The 22,854-nt window shown below is 43.3% G+C and overlaps 1 pseudogene; it reads left to right on the plus strand.

The window, feature by feature from the left end:
- The window catches only part of LOC789928 (transcriptional adapter 2-beta-like), a 32,432-nt pseudogene extending 12,386 nt beyond the window's left edge, over positions 1-20,046 (plus strand).
- The last annotated feature ends 2,808 nt before the right edge of the window (positions 20,047-22,854 follow it).

Below are 22,854 nucleotides of genomic sequence, written 5' to 3' on the forward strand. Positions count from 1 at the left end.
ACAAGTCTTTGCTTTCCCTGATGGGAAATGCAATAACATAGACTCCTCTGCAGATCACCATTCACCCTTCAGGGCCCAGTGACCTTGTTTGCTACCCAGCACCTGTGTAACAGAGAACTAGTGGTTGGCAAATGTTTACTAAATCCATGAGCAAATGGGTAAAACTGTTTAAAATATCCTTTCCTGAGCAACTCCCCCGGCACGCAGCTGCTTCTTGGCAAAGCAGCCATGGGCCTGCAGGGTTTAAGGGTGGACAGTCCAGGCTTGCCATGCTCTGGGGCAGGGCCTGGGCATCACGGCCTTATCTCTGTGCTCTCCTCAGCTCTGGCAGCACCAACAGCATCCTCCGTGAGTCCCTGAGGGACCTCTCTACATGACTTCAGAGAGAGCAGGAAAGCCAGACCCCTGGCAGACCAAAGCCGGACAGCAGAACTTGAAATTCCCTTCCTCAGGCCCAGGCTGCACACTGCTTGATCTGCATGACCTGTTGGAGTTCCCCAGACAGATGACAGGGGGCGATGCTGAGCACCCCCAGCCACACCCTTCTCAGATGTGAGAAGGCTGCCAGGGTTTGAGTACCAGCCCCTAACCGCTCCCCCCAGGCCAGGGCAGCTCTAGAATTGCTCAGGTATTGATGACAGGGGCCTAAAAAATTCTTAGTGGGGCTGTTGCAGACCTCACACTCTACGGAACTATGTGGTGGTTTTTGGTCTGGCCTTGTTTCTCAGCCCTGCAAATTGCGCAGCACGGGGAGGGAGGCAACGGCCACCGGCACAGGCCCACCTGAGGGAGCAGGAGCCTCGCACCAGAAAACTGGGCAGCTGGACTTCAGCCTGTGGGCCTCAGCTTCCTCGTGGGTGAAAAGATAAAAGCAATTTCCCAAACAAGGAGAAAGTTCCCGGCTCAGCGCAGGTACTTAAGTAAGGTCCTGCAAGCCCAGCAGAGGGGCACAGGTCAGAGGGTGCCCCCAGAGCTGAGCCTTCCTGCCGAGCCTCTGCTCCCTCCTTCCTTCTTCCCAGTAATGTTGGCATTGTCCTGTCCTCCATCTTGTTGATTCTTCAGGTGCTTGGCCCACAGTGAGTGCAGAGGGCCGTTTCAATCAAGAAGGTGATGACCTCAGCTACACAGCACTTCTCCATCTGAGAAAGGTGTCTTGACTCCCCTCAGCCCTCTCTGTCTTCCCCAATCCCCAGATCTTTTGTAGATGATTCCCAGAAGGGCTCAGGGCCCTGAGAATCCATCGTCTCACTTAATCTACTTCCATAAAGCATTTTAAGGGGATGAAATAATGTTCTTTCTGAGCACCTGCTATGCTCTAGACCATGCAACATTTAAGTTAATTTTGATCCTTTATAACAGTCTGCTGTTTCAGTGGCATCAGCCCTTTTTAAATCTTTCTAAAAACTCTGCACAACCCACTGTGACTTATAATAGGAAATATATATTTGCTGACATTGTGAATTATGTTAAGAAATATGTATTTGGTCTCCATCTCTGTTTTGGGCACAGAGGTCCTAAAACCTTTGGAATTTCTTAAGTGATAAGAGCTATAGAGATCTCTTGATATTTGTAACAAAACCTTTCAACACGCATCTGTTTATCTTAATGAAGTGACTTTCGGAAAGCCCCTAAAGATGGAGGTGGGGAACCATCCCTGTGATTAGAAGGTTGGGACTTTCAGCTCCACCCACTAGGGAGGGGAAGGAGCCTGGGGGTTGAATCAGTCTCCAATAACCAGTGACTTTAATCATGCCTATGTAATGAAGCCTCCATAAAAACCCTAAGGACTGGGTTTGGGGAGCTTCCAGTGTGGTGATTGTGTGGAGATTCTAGGAGTATTGAAGGCTCAAAAAAGGCATTGGACCCTCTGTGCTTTCTCAACACCTCACGCTGGGCCATCTGACTGTTTCTGACTTATATCCTTTTATACCAAACTAATAATCTAGTAAGTAACTATTTCTCTGCATTTTCTAAGCCACTCTAGCAAATTAGTTGAATCCAGGGTGGGGAGCCTTCGGGACCTCTGATCTATAGCCAATGGATCAGAAGCACAGCTGACAGCTTGGACTTGATTGGCATCTGAAATGTGTGTCTGAGCAGGGGGAGGGCAGACTTGTAGGACTGAGCCCTCTCCCTGTGGGACCGGTTGCCTTCTCCAGGTAAAGAGTATCAGAACTGAACTGAATTGTAGGACACCCAGCTGGTATAGAAGAATTGCTTTGTGTTGTGGGGGTAAAACCCACACATAGGAATTGGTATCAGTATAATAAACGGAATTCATTGCTAGGATGAATAACAAGACAACAGAAGCAGGTAGATACAAAGGCAAAGTACCGTTACCCAGTCTCCATGTCACATTTTGCATCTGCTCCTAAACAGGTGTGGGTACAAGAGGAACATCATTCCTGGACAGTTTGATATAATCTGTCATTTTCTGTCTGGAGGAAATTCTGCTTGGTTTTTTAATGCAGAAGGAAGACACTGTCTATTTATCTTTACTGAAAATGTGGCTGGGGGTCCAGATTTTTGAAGCCCAGCCCAGCTCTTCTGGGAGCAGGAGTCACTTTTCTTTGTAGCTCAGTGTCACTGGGACAGAGCACTGATCACCTGTCCAATGAGGGTCAAAGAAGTGCCCAATGCAGGGCTGTTGAGGGCCAGTGGAGACAGTGGGATGGAGACGAAGCGAAGAGGGTAGATGGTAAGCTCTTGAGCTCTGTGAATTTTGACGACCAGCAGGCCAACCCCCAGCCTCCCCATCTGCTACAAAAAATACATCAGGATGTCCCCATCATCGTTCCTCCTTGGCATCCTCATCACCTGAGGGCTGGGGGGCGGGGTTGTCTCTACTCTGGCAGTTTATCCACACAGGTGTCACCGCTGCCAGGACACCGTGTAATGTCTGGGTCTGGGATGTCCTGGGGAGTTTGGAGAGACTTTGGAGGTCATCACCAGCCCAGCAAGGCCATCACAACATCAGGCTCTGGAGCCAAACCAGCTAGGTTCCAGTTCCCACCTGGAGCCAAACTCGCTGGGCTCAAGTCTGCACCAGTCACTTAGAAGCTGATTAAATGAGGGAAGCTACCTTACTTCTCCTCCCCACAGTATCCGCACCTGTAAAATCTGTAAAGGAAACAGCAGCTCCCACCTCAGAGGGTGGTAGAAAGGATCAGGTGAGTCGTAATGCCTGCCATACTGGGAAATGGACCCAACGTGCAGTCCAAATGGGCCAGGATTTGTTGCCCGGTTACTTGTAAACATTTGATGAATATTAGCTTATTCCAGTGGAGAAGGCAATGGCAACCCACTCTAGTACTCTTGCCTGGAAAATCCCATGGACAGAGGAACCTGGTGGGCTGCAGTCCATGGGGTTGCTGAGTCGGATACAACTGAGCAACTTCACTTTCACTTTTCACTTTCATGCACTGGAGAAGGAAATGGCAACCCACTCCAGTGTTCCTGCCTGGAGAATCCTAGGGACGGGGGAGCCTGGTGGGCTGCCATCTATGGGGTCACACAGAGTCGGACATGACTGAAGCGACTTAGCAGCAGCAGAAGCTTATTCCAGGTTTTTGTTTTTTTTTTAATCTATTTCCTCAATAAATTTTGGGCACTTAAAATTTATTAATATTTATAAAACCAGTTTTGTATAAATTCAGATTTGTTGAAATAACACCTATGTATTGTATACCTTTAATATATTTCCTTTTATCTATAGGTATATTTCCTTTTTCCAGTGTGGTCATTGTTGCAGTATTATTATTATTATTGTTGTAGTTGTTATTAGTTTGGATCGAGGTTGCCAGGGTCTAGTTTAATTTTTTGAGGGGAGGAGAATCCTTCCAAGAATGAGTTTTTGGTCTTATTGACTATTTTTTCTTCTACTATTTTTTTTTTAATTCATGTTTCTATTAATTTTTTAAAAATTTGTATTCTATTATATTGACACAAGCCAAAGACTATAACATTTATGAAGTTATAACAAATGATAATCAAACCAATACTGAACTGTGAACCAACCTGCCAACTTAAGAAACAGGGCAGATAGAGTATACTTGGCTCCTCCTTGTCTACTGCATCTTCATTCCAAACAGAGGAAAGCACTATCATTCCTATTTTTTTCCTTTGTTCCTTGAAAGAGTGCTTACCATAAGCATGTATCTCTAGGCCATATGCCATTCAGTTTTACTTCTTTGCCTAAGTACTTCTCTGTGTGTGCATGCTCAGTTGTGTCCAACTCTTTGCAACTCCATGAACTGTAAGCCCTCCAGGAATTTACATTTAAGAATCCAGGCTTCTCTGGCCGTGGGATTTCCCAGGCAAGAATACTGGAGTGGGTTACCATTTCCCCTTCCAGGGGATCTTCCTGATCCAGGGATTGAATTCCATATCTGCATTGGCAGGCAGAATCTTTACCTGGGAAGCCTTTAAGTATTACTCTACTGGAAACTATCTTCTTATTTTCACTTACCATTATGTTTCTGAGATTTGTGTATATTGTTTCATGTAATTCTAGTACATTAATTTTAACTGCTGTGTAAAATTAATGTGTTGTTGCGGATGTGTCTGGTGATAAAAGTAAAGTCCAATGCTGTAAGAACCATATTGCATAGGAACCTGGAATGTTAGGTCCATGAATCAAGGTAAATTGGATGACAATATACAGCCTTGATGTACTCCTTTCCCAATTTGGAACCAGTCTGTTGTTCCATGTCTGGTTCTAACTGTTGCTTCTTGACCTGCATACAGTTTTCTCAGGAGGCAGGTAATGTTGTCTGGTATTCCCATCTCATTAAGAATCCTCCACAGTTTGTTGTGATCCACACAGTTAAAGGCTTTAGCATAGTAAGCAGAAGTAGATGATTTGGGGAATTCTCTTCCTTTTTCTATGATCTAGCGTATGCTGGATCTGAATGCAGAGTGTCTGAGAATAGCAAGGAGAGATAAAGTCTTCTGATGTGAAAAATGCAAAGAAATAGAGGAATACAATAGAATGGGAAAGGCTAGGGATCTTTTAAAGAAAATTGGAGATGCTAAGGGAATATTTCATGAAAAATAGTCACAGTAAAGACAAAAACAGCAATGACCTAACAGAAGCAGAAGAAATTAAGAAAAGGTGGTAAGAACACACGGAAGAACTGTACAAAAAAAGATCTTAATGACCCAGAGATCTTAAAGAGATGGGAATACCAGATCACCTTAGCTGCCTCCTGAGAAACCTGTATGCAGGTCAAGAAGCAACAGTTAGAACCAGACATAGAACAATGGACTCGTTCCAAGTCGGGAAAGGAGTACGTCAAGGCTGTATATTGTCATCCTGCCTATTTAACTCATATGCAGAGTACATCATGCGAAATGCCAGACTGAATGAAGCACAAGCTGGAATCAGGATTTCAGGAAGAAATATCAATAACCTCAGATATGCAGATAACAGCACCCTAATGGCAGAAAGTGAAGAGGAACTAAAGAGCCTCTTGATGAAAGTGAAAGAAGAGAGTGTAAAATCTGGCTTAAAACTCAACATTCAAAAAACAAATACCATGGCATCCATTCCTATCTCTTCAAGACAAATAGATGGGGAAAATGTGGAAACAGTGTCAGATTTCATTTTCTATGGGTTCCAAAATCCATGTAGACTCGGACTGAAGCCACAAAATTAAAAGACACTAGCTCCTTAGAAGAATAGCTATGAGAAAACTAGGCAGTGTATTAAAAAGCAGAGAAATCACTTTACCAACAAAGGTCCATATGATCAAAGGTATGGTTTTTCTAGTAGTCATGTAAGGATGTGAGAGTTAAACTATAAAGAAGGCTGAGCGCCGAAGAACTGATGCTTTCAATGGTGCCGAGAAGACTCTTGAGAATCCCTTGGACAGCAAGGAGATCAAACCAGTCAATCCTAAAGAAAACCAACCCTGAATATTCATTGGAAGGACTGGTGCTGAAGCTGAAGCTCCAATATGTTGGCCACCCGATCAGAAGAGTAGACTCAATGGAAAAGACCCTGATGCTGGGAAAGATTAAGGGCAAGAGGACAAGGGGGCAACAGAGGATGAAATGTTGGATGGCATCACTGACTCAACTGACATGAATTTGAGCAAACTCTGTGAGATAGTGCAGAACAGGGAAGCCTGGCATTCTACAGTTCATGGGGTCACAGTCTTGGTAACTGAACAAAAACAGCAAAATTCTATAGTGTGAAAGTCGTAATACATCTTCTGTTGTTTTGTTCATAAACATTTGGATTGTGTGCACATAATCACAAGCAATGCTGCAATGCACATCTTTGTGTATGCTTTCTAGAACAAAGTCTTAAAGACATGACCTAGGAGTGGAGTCTGATGGTCATAAGGTCAGTGTGCACAAAACAGAGTCAACAGAGGAATAGATAGATACTAGAACATATTGAAAATCAGAGACATTACTTTGCCAACAAAGGTCCGTTCAGTCAAGGCTATGGTTTTTCCAGTGGTCATGTATGGGTGTGAGAGTTGGACTATGAAGAAAGCTGAGCGCTGAAGAATTGATGCTTTTGAACTGTGGTGTTGGAGAAGACTCTTGAGAGTCCCTTGGACTGCAAGGAGATCCAACCAGTCCATTCTGAAGGAGATCAGCCCTGGGATTTCTTTGGCAGGAATGATGCTGAAGCTGAAACTCCAGTACTTTGGCCACCTCATGCAAACAGTTGACTCATTGGAAAAGACTCTGATGCTGGGAGGGATTGGGGGCAGGAGGAGAAGGGGATGACAGAGGATAAGATGGCCGGATGGCATCACTGACTCGATGCATGTGAGTCTGAGTGAACTCCGGGAGTTGGTGATGGACAGGGAGGCCCGGCGTGCTGCTGTTCATGGGGTCGAAAAGAGTCGGACACGACTGAGCGACCGAAACGAACTGAACTGAACTGAGAACAAGAGGACCTGCATTTGGATGCTGGCTCTGCCACTTATTTGATGTATCTTGGGCAAAATAGTTAATACCTCTGTTCCTCAATTTCTTCAACTGTGAAGTAGCACTGTAAGCAGTATGTATTTCAGAGGATTGGAGGAATTAAATGAGTCAGACTATGGAAAGCACTTAGAACAGTGAATAGCACAAAATAGTGCTTTATTCATGTTGTCAAATCAATTCAAATATAATTTAGGCATTTAAAAGGTAATGCCAACTATTCTCTAAATTGGTTGAACCAATGTGAGTTGCAATAGAAGTTCTATCTACTATGTTCTTAACCATTCTTAGCATTGTCACACATTTTAAAGATTTACATTATAAATACAATAGTACAATGTATTGAATTCACAAAAAATCAAAATATGTACAGCAAGAAACAGAAGTTTTTCTTCAAATTAAGTTATATGTATACATTACATATGTCTGGCATACTTGTGTACAGTGTTAGTAACTTTGTAATTTTTTTAGTTCTCAGTATAAGTCCTGTATGTGCTTTGTTAGCTTCACATCTAAGTACTTCATTTTTTTTTTCAGTGACCATAACTGGTATTTGATTTTCAATTTCAGTTTCCACATGTTCATTGCTGCTGCTGCTGCTGCTGCTAAGTGGCCTCAGTCGTGTCCGACTCTGTGCGACCCCATAGACGGCAGCCCATCAGGCTCCTCTGTCCCTGGGATTCTCCAGGCAAGAATACCGGAGTGGGTTGCCATTTCCTTCTCCAATGCATGAAAGTGAAAAGTGAAAGTGAAGTTGCTCAGTTGTGTCTGACCCTTAGCGACCCCAGGGACTGCAGCCTACCAGGCTCCTCCATCCATGGATTTTCCAGGCAAGAGTACTGGAGTGGGGTGCCATTGCCTTCTCCATGATCATTGCTAGTATATATAAATACAATTTTTTTTGGTGTGTATAACTTTCTTTCCTGCAAACTTGCTAAACTCTCTTACTCTAGAAGGGTTTTGGGGTATTTTTTTTTGGCAAATCCCTTAGAATTTTCTACCTCGTCCACCATGTCATCTGAATTATAGACACAGGTTTCTTTATGATGCATATGCCTTTTATTTCCTTCACGTGCCTGATGGTATCAGCTGGAGCTTCCAGGACCACTAACAATGGTGAGAGAAGATCTCCTTCCTTCTCCTCGTCTACGGGGGAAAGCATTCACTCCTCTATCCTTAAATGTGCTATTGACTGGAGGGGTTTTGTGTATATTCTTTATCATGTTGAGGAATTTCCTTCTTTCCCTAGATTGCTGAGAGTTTTATCATAGAGTGTTGAATTTTTTCACTTGCTTTTTTCCACATCATTTAATATGATCATGTAATTTTCTTTTTTAGCCTGTGAAAATGGTATTAATTGATTTTTTTTAGTATTGATTGATTTTGATTATGGAACCAGCCTTGCATCTCTAATCTAGATCCCCCTTGGTTATGCTGTATAATTTGTTTTATACATTGATTCTATTTCTAATGTTTTTTAAGGACATTTGTGTTCATATTCATGATGGATATTGGTCTGTAGTTATCTCTTTTTTTGTACTGCCATTGTCTAGATGATATCAGGGTAATACTGATCTGGTAAAATGAGTTGGAAAATCTAATTCTTCCCAAACTTGAGATAAAATTCTCCCAGTGAAACCACCTGGACCTAAAGATTTTGGGAGGGAGAGCTTCAAATTACAAAATAAATTGCCCTAATATTTATGGGACTATTTAAATATCTGTTTCATTTTGGGTAGATTGTAGTAATTTGTGCTTTTCAAGGAGTTTGTCCATTTTATCTAAGGTCACGTTTATGTATGTAGAACTGTTTATAATATTTCCTTATTATCTTTAAGACACTTGTTTTGTCCATATTGATATCCCTCATTTCATTCCTGATGTCGGTAATTCTTTTTTCATTCAAGGTGTTTTTATGATGGCTGCTTTAAAATCCTCATTAGAAAATTCTAACATCTTTGTCATCTCTGTGTTGATGTCTACTGATCATTTTTACTCTTTCAAGGTGAGACTTTCCTAGCCCTTGGTATGATGGGTGAATAAACCTGAATATTTGAAATATTATATTGTGAAATTTGATCTTATATAAATCTTTTGTTCAGAGATTTCTTCTGACATCACTTCTATGGATGGAGAGGGTTCAGCATTGCTAGTGCCAAGTAGGTGCTGAAGTTCAGATTCCTACCTGGCCAGTCTTCACTCCTGGAGGGGAGGATTCTTCATTACTGCTGAGCAGTGGTGGGAGGCTCAGCTTCTCATGATGCCTGCTGATATCACCATGGCAGAGAGGCAAGGTGCCTTGTTATGAACCCATGTGATCTCCACTGGCACCTCAAGGGGACCAGACCTTATTAGCACTGGTCAGGGACTGAAGTCCTGACCTCCCACTTGGCCTTCTCCAATACAAGCTGGGTGTAGGGGAGCAGCTGTGTCATCTTGTTGCAGCTGGGCAAGCACGGAAGGCTAGGCCCAGCACCTGGCTCTTGCCTTCAAGGGTCACCTGGACCTTCAAGTCTTTCTGTAAAGTTGGGCTGAAGTAGGGTGGTTATTGTCTAGACCTTTCTGTCTGGCCAGACTGACCCTTTCCTGGTGAATACTCATTGGAAGGACTGATGCTAGTGCTGAAGCTCCGATACTTTGGCCACCTGACGCAAAGAGCTGACTCATTAGAAAAGACCCTGATGCTGGGAAAGATTGAAGGTGGGAGGAAAAGGGGATGGCAGAGGATGAGATGGTCGGATGGCATCATTGACTCAATGGACACGGGTTTGAGCAAGCTCCGGGTATTGGTGAAGGACAGGAAAGCCTGGAGTGCTGCAGCCCACGGGGTAGCAAAAAGTCGGACATGATTGAGCAACTGAACAACTGGATACAGAAAGCAAGGTTTTTTTTGTTGTTGTTTGTTTGTTTTTTATCTGTGATTTCCTGTTGGCAGGTTGCTGGCTTCTTTAGCACTAGGTGTGGGATATATAGGGCTTTCCTGGTGGTTCAGATGGTGAAAAATTTGCCTGCAATGCAGCAGACTTGAGTTCAGTCCCTGGGTTGGGAAGATCCCCTGGAGAAGGGAATGGCTCCTCACTTCAGTATTCTTCCCTGGAGAATTTCATGGACAGTGGAATATGTGAGACTGAAAGAAAAATCCAGGGAACTCATCACTGTGTCATTTCTCCAGATCCAAGATCCCTTACTGATCTGTTTTCTTCTTTCCACCTTTCAGAGTAATTTTTATGTTAGTTTTATGTATAATGTTTAAGGGTTTTAGTTGAACTTAGTGGGAGGAATAAGGAAAAGTACATTTATTCCACCTTTCTAGAAGTCTCTATCCCAGAACTTAACTATATATTGTATTTTCTTCAGTTCAGTGTACTTTTTAAACTACCTTTGAGACCTCCTCTTTGAGGCATGGACTAGAAGAATGTTGTGTAGTTTCTAAAAGCATGGAGATGTTTCTGTTATTTTTCTGTTATCAATTCCTAGTTTGAGTCCACCATGGTCATAGAACAAATTCCAAGTGATTTCAATTATTTTATATCTGTTGAAATTCACCTAATGGCTCATGAGATGTTTGATTTTGGTAAATATTCCACAGGCGGTTGAAAAGAATGTGTATTCCACTGCTGTTGGGCGGAGTGGCCTCTGAAGGTTGATTATATCCTGCAGGTTGATGCTGGGCTCTATCAGTTGTAGAGAGAGGAAGGGGTATTGTAGCCTCCAACAATAATTGTGTTGCTTTTGCCTTTTATCAGTTTTTCTTCACATATTTTGCAACCGTGTTGACTGGTGCATACGTATTTAGAATTGCTCTATGCTTTTATCATTACGAAATGTCCCTTTTGGTCCTTGGTAATTTCCTTTACCTTAAGGTCTGTTCTATGTGATAATATGTCCACTTCAACTTTCTTTTGATTAATGTTTACGTATCATATTGTCCCATCATTTTTCAACCTAACTGTATCATTATATTTGAAGTGAATTTCTTGTAGCTGTCATATAGTTAGGTCATTTTTAAATCAACTCTGCAAATTACTGTCTTTTGACTGGCATTATTTAGACATTTATATTTAATATAGTTTCTGGTGTATTAGGAATGAAGTCTGCCTACTTACATTTTGTTTTCTATTTGTTTTCTCTGGTTCTTTTTTCTGTTTTCTTTGCCTTCTGGGTCTCTGAATATTACTTAGGAATTTCATTTTATCTGCAATTTTAATGTATCTCTTTGTATAGATTCTTTATTGGTTGCTCCTAGGTATTATATTCCAGTGTAGATGTTTATATAACAGAGGGATTTCTGATGTGTGTACATTCTACATTAGCATTACAATGAAGAAGCTGCCATTATAATGTTCATTTATGCTACCTTTACTGTTATCTTGAATGATGTGATTGAAATGAATGAAAATACTGAGACTAAGGTTTTGTATGTAATCAATGTACTGGAGTAAATACACTTGTAAGTCTTTGGTAAGTAGCCAACCCGGCCACTTCCCAGCCTCACTGGATTCTTTATTTCATATGTGAATGAGGTGTCTTCCCCTATGGTACCCTCTATTCAAAGTCCAAGCAGCAGAAACATGAAGTTTGACTTCCATGTTTAAATTGAAAAATAATAGGGGCCATATGGTTCCAGAGGAGATTGTCACCCTTAGTTGTCATGGACCTTGAAAAAAGCATGAGGAACTTATAATGCCACAGCCAGCACCAAATCAGTTTTGATGAACCGTATCTGAAAAGCAGCAAACAAATTTTGTTGAAATTATACTGAGTGTACACACAGCCAGCTTTGTGCTTTGAAATCACCTTAATAATGAAGAGAAGAAAAAAACTTGCCAAAATATTGGTTTTCTCAGCAGAGAGTAGGGAAAAAATGCAGTATTTTCTGACCTCAAGCAAATTCTGGATAAATGGCAAAGAATTCAGATTTTGTGGACTCAGAAAGCTTTTTTCAAGGAGTATTGTACTGATTTTTCTAAAACATGCAAAAGGCGATGTAGCATGATGGCAATTAAATTCAAAGAGTTCTAAAAAGAGAGATTAAACTTTAAAGAATGCCATGACTCATCCTGTTGATTTTGTTAAAAATCAAACTAAGTGTTTTTCTTGATGTGTGGAAAAAAAGAGTCAGCATCTGTCACCAGTAAAAAGAAAAATAGAATGGGGAGGATTGATGGATCAATATGGTAAGCCTGAAAGTTTAGAAACACTCAGATACTATGTCTGTTCTATAAATCATGTACCACAAAACAAACCACAGGATGTTTGAGGAAAAACCAACAGCATCAAATGCAGTAAACAGATACTTCAGTAGTATTTACTGTATGTTGCAGGATTATAACAAGTCTGGGGGGAAAACAACCTGAAATCTAACAGAAATGTTTATACATAGTGGAGTGGTTTCATAATGAGTAAATTAAGATGTTTAGATATTCTGATTCCTTGCATTCTGGTTATCTATTGATTTGCAGCAAACCTCCACAAGACCAAGTGGCTTAAAACAATGAGAATTACTCATTTTGCTTATGAATGAGCAATTTGAATGGGGCATGGCAACAACAGCCAGTCTCTGCTCTGGGCAACCTCAGCTGGTCCAGCTCTTCTGAGGCTGGAAGGGGAAACACTTTGAAGACTCACTCTCACTTATAAGACTGAGGAGCTGGTTCTGGCACTCGGTGGATGCTTAGCCAGCATATGCCTGGGATCTTCTTCTCCAAATGGGTCACTCCATGGGGTCTCTGAATGGAGCTGTTTGGCCTTCCTCACAGCATAGTTCCCAGGTTCCAAGGGACAAAGGTGGAAGCTTTAAATAATATGGCTTCTGTCTCCATCTGTTGATTAGGCAAGTAAGTCACCAAGTCCAGCCCAAAGTTAAGCAGAGGGACTTTAGATTCAACCACTCAGTGGAAGGATTAGCAAAGAATCAGTGGCATTCTTTAATCTGCCACATTGTAAAATATTATCCTGTTTTTGAAAAATAAATTAATTTTATGTGCACAAACCCATGATTGAATAGGTTGACATGTAAGGAGCTGATTTAATCCCATTTGTATAAAAAATGGCATAGAGAGGACCATACATGTACATTTATTTTTGCCTATTTGACAATAAAGAAAAGTACAGAAGAATGGGTGATCACACATAGGAGTGAGAAGGAAGGAGAATTATTAGCTTTTCTTTTTAAACTTCTGTGCTTTGATTCATCTTAAAAATCCAATGTAGTAAAAAACCTTAAACTATTGGTTAGAAAATTTACCAAGTCAAGAACTAGATAATTTTTAAAATACTTAATTAAAATAGCAACAAAAAGATAAATATTCCTAGTATCTATCTTAAACTCAACAACAGTGAGGTTTATTTAGAGTGCTTTGCATTTAGCAGCAAAGTTTTGAGGTTCTTATATCCTGGAAATTTCTTACCACCCTGATACCAGTTTGGTTATTCCTATAGAGGGGCTAGGGGTGATGAAGAGGGCTTACAACATGTAATTCATGAAATTATTATATTTAAAAAAAAATATACCTAAAATATGACAAAGTGAACATATTTACAAAACAGAAACAGACGTAGAAACAAACTTATGGTTACCAAAAGGGGAAGGGGTGGGGAGGGATAAATTAGGAGTTTGGGATTAACACACACACACTACTGTATATAAAATAGATACTCAACAAGATCCCACTGTATAGCATGGGGAACTATATTCAATATCCTGTAATAAATCATAATGAAAATGAATAATTGAATCACTTGGTTGTACATCAGAAACTAACAAAACATTGTAAATCAACTAGAATAAAAAAAACTTTAAGTCGATGTATTTTAGATAAGCTTTTTATTGCAGTATAACATATGTACAGAAAAGCAGGCAAATCCATTTTAGAGTTCAGAAGACTTTCACAAATTGAACATGTCCAGGTTATCGACACACATTTGAAGAAATAAAACATTATCACACACCAGAAGCTCTTCTGGTATCCAATCCATCTGCCCACCCTGCAAAGGTACCCATCACTAGTCTACCAGCAAAAATTAGTCTTACCAATTTTGAACTTTATATAAATGGAGTCAAATACTATCTATTCTCTGTGTCTGGATTCTGTCAATCAGCACTACATTTGGGAACCTCATCTGTGTAGTTATATATAGCAGTTTATTACTTTTTTTTTAAATTTTATTTTTAAACTTTACATAATTGTATTAGTTTTGCTTTTTATGGATTCAAAGTATTCTATCGTATAACTTTACCAGAATGTACTTCCTTTCTTGGATATTTGGATTTATTCCAGTGTTTAGTTTTTATGAATAATTCTGCTATTAACATTTGCATAAACTCCTTTTGTTGTACCTATATGGGGTATATATACCTACACATGTGATTACTTGTTTTCAGAATGCTGCCAGAGAGTAACATTCCTAAAGGGGTGTGTGAGTTTCCATCAGCACCTCCTCAACACTCAGCCATTTTGGTGGTGGGGGGAGTAGAGACTTTTCACCGTGGCTTTAATTTGCATTTCCCTGATGATTAATATAACTGATCACCTTTTCACATGTTTTTGAGGCATTTGGATAGACTTTTTCATGAAGGGCATGTTCTAGTCTATTGCCCACTTCTCTAAAATTAGGCTGTCTTTTACTAATGAACCTATAGAGGTTCTTTAGAAATTTTAGGGTCTTGTTAGATATATATTGCAAAAATCTTACATTCTGACATTTCTACTTCATATGTTTTTGCTTTTATAGATTTTCAATTCTTGAATTTAGTATATTAAAATTGTCTTAATTTTCTTTGTGGTATCTTTTTAAAGGAATCTTTGCTTTCCTTAATTAAGGTCATGAATAAATCTTACTTGCTATTCTGAGACGTTTTATGCTTTTGCTTTCACATTTACATCTAACATCAATTTAGGATTTTGTGTATGTGTGTAGGTATATGAGACACAAGGGTCAAGATTAATTTTTCCATGTGTACTGTGTATGCTTATATAATCATCCAAATTTACTGGTATGGTTCTATGTTATCTTCTGATCCATTTGCATATCTGCATTCCTTTATCTGTTACAGAATTCTGGCCATCATCCTCTCTAGCCTGTTTCTCCACAATAATCCTTCTCACTGGGCATCTGACCTTCAGCCTCAGATGCTCAGCTGGCCTCGGAGGGATCTTTATAAAAACATAAATCTCATTATTTTGCTCTCTTACTGATATTAAGTTGTCTGCTTCCTTTGAGTCTCATAATAAAGAAAATATTTTCTGTGGTTCACATGCCATTCGTGGTCTTCCCCTCCTGACCCCTATCTCCATCTCACTGATTCCCCTGCGCACTTTATACACAAACCTTTCAGAAACACTTTCTGTGTTAGTTTCCTAGGGCTCTGTAACAAATTGCCATAAGTGATGGAGTTTAAGAAACACCAGAAATTTATTATCTCAAGTCAGGAGGCAAAGCCTGAGATCAAGGGGTTACCAGGGTTGATTCTTTCTGGAGACTATGAGACAGAATCCATTTCTCCTACGCATGGTAGTTGCTGGCAGTCCTTGACTTTCCTGGGCTTGTAGCTGCACCACTCCCATCTCTGCCTCCATCTTCACGTGCCTCCTTCCCTCTGTGTGTCTGTGGGTCTCCACATCTCCTCGTCCATTTAAGAATATTAGCCACTGGGTTTACTGGATGACCTCATCTTAACTAGTTACATCTGTAAAGACCTCTATTCAATATAGTCACCTTTTGAGTTTCTGGGTGAACGTGAATTTTGGTGAATACTATTCAAATGACTACACCTCCTTTTCACCTACTAAATTATGTTCACTCAACCCTTAAGTTATTCGCATTATTGGCTCCCTCTCCACTCCTGTTGACCTTCAGCTTTTCTTAATGTCTGCTCATCCTTGAGACTCCTCTTGTTTTAGTGACTTTACCTGCTTGGATGGATAATTTTGTGTCAACTTCACCAAGTCATGAATTATTCAGGTACTTGTCAAACAACATTCTGAGTGTGTCTGTGAGGGTGTTTCTGGGTGAGACTAACATTTGATTTGGTATTCATATACTTGTTCTCTACATGTGTCTTTTTTCTCCTTTGCAAATAAGATCATCTTTAACATTTTTCTAGGTAACACATATATTATTATACAGGATATTTTTCTCTTTCTGACTTACTTCACTCTGTATGATGGTCTCTTGGTCCTACCAAGGAGCAAAGGGGCAGGGGGTTGGATGAATTCGGAGATTGGGGTTGATGTATATACACTACTATGTATAAAATAGATAACTAATGAGAACCTATTGCATAACACAGGGAACTCTATTCGGTGCTAAATGGGAAGGAAATCCATAAAAGAGGGTTATAGATATATATATGGGCTTCCCAGGTGGTGCTAGTGGTAAAAAACCTGCCTGCCAATGCAGGAGATGTAAGAGATGCAGCTTCGATCCCTGGGTCAGGAAGATTCCCTGGAGGAGGGCATGGCAACCCACTCCAGTACTCTTGCCTGGAGAATCCCATGGACAGAGGAGCCTGGTAGGCTACAGTCTACGGGGTCTAAAGAGTTGGACACAACTGAAGTGACTGAGCTCACATGCATGTATGTGTATGGCTAATTTACTTTGCTATGCAGTAGAAACTGACACAGCAGTTCAAAGCAACTACACTTCAATTTTTAAAAATTACTATTTTTCCTGATTAATATTATTTTCTTGCACAATATAAGTACATAGAAAGCAAATTAAAATAATCAAATCATTCACAATCCTAAAAACTTTTTTTTAATTTGATTTGGTAGATTGAGTAATGCAGATTGCCCTCCCCAGTGTGGGTAGGCCTCATCTAATCAGTGAAAACCTGAATAGAACAAAAAAGCTGACTCTCCCTCTAGTGAGAGGAAGCTTCTCCTACCTGACTGCCATGAAATGGGAAATCAACTTTTTTCCTGCCTTCCAACTTAACTGAAACATCAGCTCTTAGAACCAAACCATTGACCCTCCTGGGGCTCTAGCTTGTCAGTCTGGACTTCAGACTTCTCAGCCTCCATAATTGTGTGAGCCAGTGTTTTATAATTTAGATAGATAGACTAGATAGATATTTCATTGAAGAAATCTGACTAATACACTTAGAAAAACTTCAAGAGTTTTCTTTACTCTCAAGGGTTGCTTGGGTGTTGTTTCTGAGTGGAAAGCTGCTCAGGGAGAAGTTAGCATCCTATACTGTCCTGATTGTGGTCAGTAACCACCATCTAGACTGTAAGTCCATAGCTGTAGTAATTTCTTCATAGTCACTGACGGATTCTCAATATCCAGCATGTTCATTATATGCCAAATAAAGGCTTCCTTTTCAAGATGACTCGCTGAATAGACACTACAGTCCCTCTCCCACCCTACTTTTCTAAAAATGAAGAAAAGATTAAAAAGTGTTTTATAAAAGTGTGTAAAAACAGTCATGGTTGCAAGTGCTATTGGTAATAAGGAACAAGGTAATTTTCTGACTAATATTTCTGCTGGAGAAAATTATGAAAGCTGGATAAAATATTTTCCTTTAAATCTGCTTGAGACTTCTACCTCTGTCAATGTAATAGGGAAGAACAAATCTCAGTCTATAATAAACCTATTTCTTTTACTTTAACCTTTGTATTGTATTCCATTTGCTTTGAGTTAAGAATATTGGCTATAACCTGAAATATACAGGATAGTCCAAGACTCCGACCTTTAAGTGTGTGACACTTTTCCATTCATATAGAGCTAAACAAAAGTTGCAGAACAGAGAATAACATTGGTCTTGTTGGAGGTTTACAGGAACATTCATGACCTGACTTACGTGGCCTGCTGCAACAATAAAAGATTCCTACAGTAAGCAGTTTGTAACAACCAACCAGCCCCTCCTCCCTTCCTTGCCTTTTAAAATGCTTTGCTGAAACCCTTCTGGGAGTTAGGGGTTTTTTAAGAGTATAAACCACACAGCTACTTGCATAGCCCTATAATAAACATTTCTATGCTCCAAAATTTGATCACATGGACCACAGCCTTGTCTAACTCATTGAAACTACAAGCCATGTCTTGTAGGGCCACCCAAGACAGATGAGTCATGGTGGAGAATTCTGACAAAATGTGGTCCACTGGAAAAGGGAATGGCAAACCACTTCAGTATTCTTGCCTTGAGAACCCCATGAGCAGTACGAAAAGGCAAAAAGATATGACACTGAAAGATGAACTCCTCAGGTCTGTAGGTGCCCAATATGCTACTGGAGAAGAGCAAAGAACTAGCTCCAGAAAGAAGGAAGAGGCTGAGACAAAGCAGAAACAATGCCCAGTCATGGATATGTCTGGTGGTGAACGTTAAGTCCCACGCTGTAAAGAACAATATTGCATAAGAACCTGGAATGCTAGCTCCACGAATCAAGGTAAATTGGAAGTGGTCAAACAGGAGCTAGCAAGAATGACCATCAACATTTTAGGAATAAGTTAACTAAAATGGACCAGACTGGGTGAATTTAGACGATCATTGTGTCTACTACTGTGGACAGTAGAATCCCTTAGAAGAAATGGAGTAGCCCTCACAGTCAACAGAAGAGTCCGAAATGGAGTACTTGGGTGCAATCTCTAAAACAACAGAATGATCTCTGTTCGTTTCCAAGTGATCTCTGTTCGTTTCCAAGTCAAATCATTCACTATCACAGGAATTCGAGTCTACGCCCAATCACTAACGCCAAAGAAGCTGAAGCTGAACGGTTCTATAAAGATCTACAAGACTTCCAGAATTATCACCAAAAAAAAAAAAAAATGTCGGCAGCGGGCGCCTGGGGCGGGCCGGCCCAGGCGGCGGCGGCCCGGCGGTTTCGCTGGAGCACAGGGCGGCGGGACCCCGGCGGTGGAAGGTGGAGGAGCTCGGCAAGAAGTACTGCGTGTACTGCCTGGCCGAGGTGAGCCCGCTGCGCTTCCGCTGCACCAAGTGCCAAGACATCGAGCCGTGCCCCGAGTGCTTCTCCGCGGCGCCGCCACCACCGCCGCCGCTACCACGGATACCAGCTGGTGCACGGCGGGCGCTTCACGCTCTGGGGGCCCGAGGCCGAGGGCGGCTGAAGCAGCCGCGAGGAGCAGCTGCTGCTGGATGCCATCGAGCAGTTCGGCTATGGGAACTGGGAGGACATGGCAACTCACGTCGGCGCTTCCCGGACTCCCCAGGAAGTGATGGAGCATTACACATCTCGGTGGCTGAGCAGTAGCAGCTGGGCTACATGCCTCTGCGGGACGACTACTAGATCCAGTACGACCAGAACGCCGAGACGCTCATCACCGGGCTCCCGGTCAACTACGACGACGAGACGTGGAGATCGAGCTGAAGCGCGCGCACGTGCACATGTACGTGCTCAAGGTCCGCGAGCGGCAGTGGAGCAAGAACATCGCGCGCGACTACAACCTGGTGCCCGCCTTCCTGGGCAAGGACAAGGAGAAGGAGCGGGCGGCGCCGTGCAAGGTCACCAAGGAGAAGGAGCTGCGCCTGAAGCCGCGGCCAGTGTACCAGTTCATGTCGTGCAAGGAGTTCGACGACCTATTCGAGAAAATGCACAAGGAGAAGCTGCAGCGCTACCAGCGCAACGGCATCACAAAGATGGAGGAGTCGGCCGAGTACGAGGCGGCCCGGCACAAGCACGAGAAGTGCAAGGAGAACAAGGCGGCGGCGGCGGGGGGCGCCAAGCGCGGCAAGGAGGACGGCCGGGATGGCGAGTTCGTGGCCATCGAGCACCTTCCGGGCTTCGAGCGCTTGTCGACCGCGAGAAGGTGATGTGCAACTCGCTGAACCTGAGCCCCGCGCGCTACGTGACTGTGAAGACCATAATCATCAAGGACCACCTGCAGAAGCGCCGGGGCATCCCCTCCAAGAGCCGCCTGCCCAGCTGCCTGGATAAAGTCCTCAGGAAGTGAATCCTGAACTTCCTTACCGAAAGTGGGTGGATATCCAGGGACGCCTCCTGAAGCCCGCCGCCCGGAACAGACGGACTGACGGACGGACGGACGGATGGCTGGATGGTCGCAGCGAGAGCCGCACCGACAGCGAAGAGTCAAAAAAAAAAAGCTTTGTGAGCCAAAAGGAAAAGGGGTGGGCGGGAGTGGGAGAGGAAACGCCTTTCCGGCTCCACCCCCACCCCCACCCCGCGTTGTTGCTCTTTTTTTTTTTTTTAACAAATCGAGTTCTTTTTTTAGGGTATCAATTCTTTTTACCGTCCTCTGAAGAAGCAACAGTCGGATCAAGAAGAAGACAAAACCCGTGTATATTTTAACTGAATCCTTAAACGTAGTACTTTAAGATGACGATTTGCCTTTAAGTGTTCAGTGTGGAGCATATGATGATGATATCAGGAAATTTCCTTTTTTTTTTTGTTGCTTCCCAGCGGAGAAGGCAATGGCACCCCCACTCCAGTACTCTTGCCTGGAAAATCCCGTGGATGGAGTAGCCTGGTAGGCTCCAGTCCATGGGGTCGCTAAGAGTCGGGCACGACTGAGCGGCTTCACTTTCACTTTTCACTTTCATGCATTGGAGAAGGAAATGGCAACCCACTCCAGTATTCTTGCCTGGAGAATCCCAGGGACAGAGGAGCCTAGTGGGCTGCCGTCTATGGGGTCGCACAGAGTCGGACACGACTGAAGCGACTTAGCAGCAGCAGCAGCAGCAGTGGTACAGGACTGTGAGATGGGCGGAGAGGAGCCCTTCCCTGCCGGCTGCCGGCTCACTCTCGTGACCTGAGCTCTGCCGCGTCTGCCCTCGATGTCAGGCAGGTGGCACTTTAGGTGGAGGGCGCCGGGCCAGCAGAAGAGGCCGGGGGAGGGCTGGATGGGCATCCGTAGGGACTCGCGGGAGGAATCTGGTGTTGAATGGTTTGGCCAAACTGAGCTTCCCCACAACAGCATGTGGTGGCACTTTGAGGGAGCTCACCGCGGTGTCCAGGGGGACACGGGGTCCAGCGCAGTGCAGACTGGCAGAACGCGGAGCCACCTCCCCTGGGGCTGCTGCTTGCTGCATTTAGAACTTGGCCATGCGTTTTACTTGGAAGAACTCATTTTAAATGAAGTTGACCGAGAGTTTAGAGTTCTGGGTTTTGGGTCAGCTCCTTCGAGGGTTCTCACCCCAGTGGCAAGCCCCTCTTTCTCTGAGACTGGCCACGTGTCTTGTCTTGTGTGGTGTCAGGCGCTGGGCCAGGCGAGAGGGACCCCTGTGGCCTGGAGGCCCCGGGCACTTCTTCTCTGGGCTGCCTCCTTGAGCCAGACTCTGGTGTGGCTCTGCCCAGCCTGGTTCAGAGAGGGTATCAGGGGCTTCCGTTCGTGACAGAAACGGTGCCTTCACGTGGGAACCTGAGGAATCGTGTGTCTTCCAGCTGCCTGGGGCTCTCGGGTCCAAGGCCCTGCTGTAGAGTCATTGGAGTGGCCAGACCCCAGTGGTCCTTTGGTCGTCCTGGGGCACATCCTGCCCCTCATCCCTGGTAGCTACCAGATTGTTTACCTCCCAGAATGCTTGGGCTTGAAGTTACTTTAAAGTGAAGGTATTTGAGAGAGAAAAGAAAAGAAAAAAGAAAAAAGAAACCTCATCATTGCCAAGGACAGCTCAGTTATGGTGCCTTTTCCTTTCACACTCTTCTGTCTGTCCCCTAGGGTGAATTTCCAGCATTAAATACACACGTCAACTATATTGGGGGCTTCCCTGGTGACTCAGATGGTAAAGAACCCAGCTGCAATGCAGGAGACCTGGGTTCGATCCCTGGGTCGGGAAGATCTCCTGGAGAAGGGAATGGGAACCATTCTAGTATTCTTGCCTTGGAGAACCCCCACGGACAGAGGAGCCCTGGTGGGCCACCGGCCACCGAGTTGCAGAGTCAGGCGTGACTGAGTGCCTGATGCTCAAACACGTCGTTCGTGGCTTCAGTTATAAACCGCATCGCATGCTGGCAGAGCAGCACTCCCCATGACCTGACCTCAAGCCCAGGACCGCTCTCTCTGACCAAAAAGCAGCGGGTGATGGTATCACTCCCTAGCACCGCCTCCTGCCGTCGCCCGCAAGGTAACCACAGCTGACCAGAGCACGGACACGGTCTGCACCAAGCAGAGGCGGAGACAGTGCTACGTCCTTCCAGGGGTTCTCAGCCAGGGTTCCTGGAGCAGCAGCGCAGCATCCCTGGGGGAACAGGCTGGCCCTTCAGGGACTTGCCCCCACCCCCCCACCCCAAGCCTCGGACACGCGGGGCGGGGCCTCTCAGGTCACTGGGATTCGGGCTGAAGTCTGAGAACTGTGGGCTTTAGCCACTCCCGTGTCACTGATTTTCTACATCAGATTCCTAGTTGGGTGAGGTTTTTAATTTAAGTCTTATTTTTATACAAAATGATCGCCAGACTTTCACTAAGGTTGAGAAACAAAAGCTCCCTGTAAAACGTGCGTGACCCTGGCCAAAAGCTCTCAAATGAGATGTTCTGTGCTTAAGCAGGTTGTCAGTGTTTGTGTCTCTTCTAGATGGTATGAAGAATTTATTTAGGCTTGACTGTTTTTAAACACCATAATGAATGTATAAACTGAAGTGAAGAAGTGAAGTCGCTCAGTTGTGTCCGACTCTTTGCGACCCCATGGACTGTAGCCTACCAGGCTCCTCTGTCCATGGGATTTTCCAGGCAAGAGTACTGGAGTGGGGTGCCATTTCCTTCTCTAGGGGATCTTCCCAACCCAGGGATCGAACCTGGGTCTCCTGCATTGCAAGCAGACACTTTACCGTCTGAGCCACAGGTTTGTTTATATAATGAATGTATAATTTATGTTAAAAGTGTGAACCCTTTGTTACAAGGGAAAAGTAATTTTATGATTGGTTGCCTCTTGCCCCATCAACTCCAGCTCTTACTGTCACATTAGTCCCGCCCCTGCTGTTTGCTCAGTCTTTAAATTTC

This window comes from Bos taurus, chromosome 21 (genome assembly GCF_002263795.3).
Source record: "Bos taurus isolate L1 Dominette 01449 registration number 42190680 breed Hereford chromosome 21, ARS-UCD2.0, whole genome shotgun sequence".
Taxonomy (NCBI): Eukaryota; Metazoa; Chordata; class Mammalia; order Artiodactyla; family Bovidae; genus Bos; species Bos taurus.